The following is a 4,241-nucleotide window of genomic DNA, read 5'->3' as shown; positions in this document are numbered from 1 at the left end:
GGCAGCTCTTCCCCAGTTACATTTTGAGTGCCTTCCAACCTGATGGGCTCATCTTCTGGCACTATATCTGACAATATTCTAGTGCTCTTCATCATGTTTCAGTATTCAATAATCTGGTGCTGACAGTGTTCCACTGCTATTCATAAGGTTTTCAGTGACTAAATATTTGGAAGTAGTTCATCTCTCCTTCTTCCTAGTCTGTCTTTGTCTGGAAACTCAGCTGAAACCTATCCACCCTGGGTGACCCTGCTGGTATTTAAAATATATCCGTGGCGTAGCTTCCAGAATCACAGCAACATGCAAACCACCACAGTAAGACAAACTGACAGACAAGTGGTAGAAGGGTATCTGGGTGGCTTCAAATCTCTACAACTTCGTTAGCAGCCAGGAACATTAATCATTTATACTACTCAAGGATTCCACGCCAACTAATGTTTTCTAATAAAACCTCAGGCCACCACTTTGGTTTAAAATACCATATAGGTGAAGTTTCCAGATAACTCATAAAAATAAACAAAAATCTACTATGGAAGAACCCACCTTCAACCAGACTCCAAAGATGTACCACATATGAGTTCATGATCACCATTGAGAATAAAGCTCGCCATTTCCTTTCAGTCCTAGAAGGGGGTTTTCACTAATGGGCTGACTTTCCTTGCCTTGATGCCTCTCATTGCCAAACTGCTTTTTTCTCTGCTTTCTTTTAACCACAAATCTCCTGTTCTCCCAGCACTTTTGGGTTGATTGGCATGGCTTTTCAAATACAAATGTCCCAACTCTGAAGGTTCTGAGTGGGGCCCAGGATTACACCTAAGGCCCCATACTCTTCTTGTTAAGTGCTGTGGAGTCAGTTCAGACTCAGAGTGACCCCATATAGGCTTTGTGAGAAGCAGCTGGTGGGTTTGAACTTCTGACCTTGAGATTCACAGCCCAGTGCTGATCGCCAGCACCACACTAGTAGTCCTAAGGCCCCATACTCTACAAAGGTTTAAACCCAAAACCCTATTTTTCTTTGGGAAAATTGTAACTCCCCTTTTAGCACATCCAATCCAAGTGTAGGTTGAAGGCAGGCTTACTAGCTCTCTGTAATCACAATTCCCAATATTCTTACCACACATGTATATTTTTCAGTAATAGCAGGAGAAGCCAGTATATGTAAGGCAGTCAAACACATATTTGTGAGTCCAATCTTGTACCTTGGACTAACCCCATTCATATGCATATGACCTTGGGCCTCTGACAGGGTCCAGTAGGGTCCAGACCCCTGATCAGCTATCCTTTTTAATCAGTGTGACATCTGCTTTAGGAAACTACAGAAATTGCTGCTCTCCCTTCCACTGAAATATTTTATCCCATGCCTCTTTGTTCTTTCTCTTACAAACTGCATTCATTTCATTGGTCTGGAGCCATTGCAATGAATCCCACTCCTGACACCAACTGCAAAAATCATAATCTGGTGCTGACAGTGTTCCAGTGCTATTCCTAAGGTTTTCAGAGACTAAATATTTAGAAGTAGTCCATTGGGGCCATGTCTGACGTCCTCTGACTCCACAAGAGGGGAAGAGGACCAAACTCAATCAGCATAAGGTCAGTTCCTATGAAGTGGAGGTTAGATATGCCGCCACCATCAGTGCCTTTCAAATTAGTCAGACTTGAGAACCAAGTTAGAAAACCCATCTGTGTGATTTTGTTTCTCTAGAAGCCCACTTTCTTGGTACCACTTATCTTAGGCTGGGTTTTCTAGCGAAGCAAAATCAATGAAATATATGGTGGTGGTAGTGTGCCATGGAGTTGGTTCCAACTCATAGTAACCCTGTATAGGGTTTCCGAGTCTGTAAATCTTTACAGGAGCAGAAAGCCTCATCTTTCTCCTGCGGAATGACTGACAGTTTCAAACTGCTGACTTTGAGGTTAGCAGCCTGACTCAGAGAAGTTTACTACCAAGAAATGATTTACAATTATCGTCTCAAGTCCCCAGCAGAAGAGAGAGACTCCCTTCTGCCTGTCCATTATAGTGCGAGTAGATCTTACCCTGAAAAAGCATCCCTTCAGTGGATTAGCTGCTCATAGCTACTCATCATAGAACTAAGTATGCCTGTGTTAGGTCTCATTGCCATGGGAATAAGCACAACCCAACTTGCTAAACCTCTGGAAATCCTGGTCTAGTCAAGTTGACACAAACCCTAACCAATAAATACAGTGCGGATACTGAGTCATTATGTAAAATGTATTTCTTAAAGTGAGTAGTAGCCATAAAGAGTTTGAAAGCCACTACTTGGAGCCTGGCCTTAGTAATAGTTTTATGTGAAGATTTTTAAAATACAAAATGAGCTTTTCAATTTGCTAAGCACTTTTGTCATTACTTTTGCATGCTTCCTAAAAACCAATTAAATAAAACTACATTGTAAGTTGATTTAGAGTAGACTCTGTAATGACTAAATTTGTATTGATAAAAATTCTTCAATGGCAATTTTACTTAATCTGAAGAACAGAAGAGAACATTTATTTATTTAATCCTTGAATAAATAAATACAGAAATAACTTCAAGACTTCTGTTATTTTCTGATGGAATCCAAAAATAAAATTAGTTCATTTTTCCTACCATTTTAGAAGAAGAATAGTTTTCTTGCTGAGTTTCCTGTATAAATCTAGTTTCCAAAATAAATTGGCATCATAGGCTGATGGTGGTGATAAAACAGACAGGAAACATCCCACCCCTGCCCATTTCCCGCCTTTTGTTAACTGCTAGCAGGGGGGACGTATTCTGTGATCTTACATGTTTCTCTACAGCCTTCTCTAGTAATACGGTCCCTTCTGTACCTTCCACAAAGATTTGGCGTATTGGGAAACTATTTTTGGTATTTGAAATAACACACCATCTCTGTGTCCTCTTCTTTTTCTTTCCGTTAATAAAAGGTAATGCAACTTATAAAAGGAAAATGGCCACAGAAAAGTAATGCAGATAAAAGCACATTGCTTCATCATTATATGGCTAAAAATTGACTGAAAGTTTTAATATCATGACAGATTAGAGTACAGAAATGGAGGTGGGAAGGATTTCATTAGATATGTGGAATCTATTTCGTGAGGTGACAAGAGGATGAGCCTTACTATGTGTAGACTGGAGGTTTTCTTCTTACTTAATATGTTCCAGCAATTCATTCTACTCCTACTGCAAAACTAAGAGAATGACATTTACTTGTTTTTCCATAGAGTGGGAGCTACTCTTAATAACTTTACCTCGTTTATAAAGAAGCATGTTAAGATTTAGAGGCCTCTGAGGTAGAAGTGAACACTTTAAATTTCATTGTCTGTTTTATGTTCATAAAATCACCTTTTACCCAATAGTACGATTTTTTTTTAAACATGAAAGAAATACACCATTTTCATTGTCAGAACATTGATTTTTACTTTAAATTTTTATTTTTTTCAATTTAGTACAGAATTGTGCATTTTATTTTAGCCAAGTATTTCTTTCATAAGCTTCAGAATGAGTTCACTGTACATAGGTTACCTGTGAGTCATTGTAAGCACTTTATGCCAGGACACCTACTCTACCTCTGAGTTGAGTCAGTGATCTACTTTTGAGTGCCTTCCAACCTGAGGGCCTCCTCTTCCAGCACTGTATCTGGCAATATTCTGGATGTTCTTCATCATGTTTCAATATTCAGTAATCTGGTGCTGACAGTGTTACGCTGGTATCCATAAGGTTTTCAGTGACTAAATATTCAGAAGTAGGTTGTCTCTCCTTCTATTCTATCTTCATCTATAAGCTCATCTGAAGTGTGTCCACCAAGGGTGACCCTGCTGGTATAAAATACTCATGACATGACATATCTTCCAGAATCACAGCAACACACAAGCCACCACCGTACGCCAAACTGACAGATGCGTGGTGGACTTCAAAATAGATTTGACTCTAATTAAATGCGGATGGAGCAAAACTTTTGGTTTTGCCTCCACCATCAACTGCTAACCTCAAGATCAGCAGTTCGAAACTGATGGGGCACAACTTAAAATAAGTAACAGCTACAAACTTCCATTAATAATCAGAACCTGGAATGTACAGTGGAGGGTCAACAAAAAAGAGAAAGACCCTCAATTAACTGGCTGGACACAGAAGCAGCAACAATGGGCTCCAATGTAACAATTCTGAGGATGACACAGGACCATGCAGTGTTTCATTCTGTTATATGAGTCACTCTGAGTGGGAACCGACATGATGGCACCTAACAACAATA

This window comes from Chrysochloris asiatica, unplaced genomic scaffold (assembly GCF_000296735.1).
Source record: "Chrysochloris asiatica unplaced genomic scaffold, ChrAsi1.0 scaffold00011, whole genome shotgun sequence".
Lineage (NCBI taxonomy): Eukaryota > Metazoa > Chordata > Mammalia > Afrosoricida > Chrysochloridae > Chrysochloris > Chrysochloris asiatica.
The sequence above is the reverse complement of the archived record's forward strand: the minus strand, read 5'-3'. Positions refer to the sequence as shown.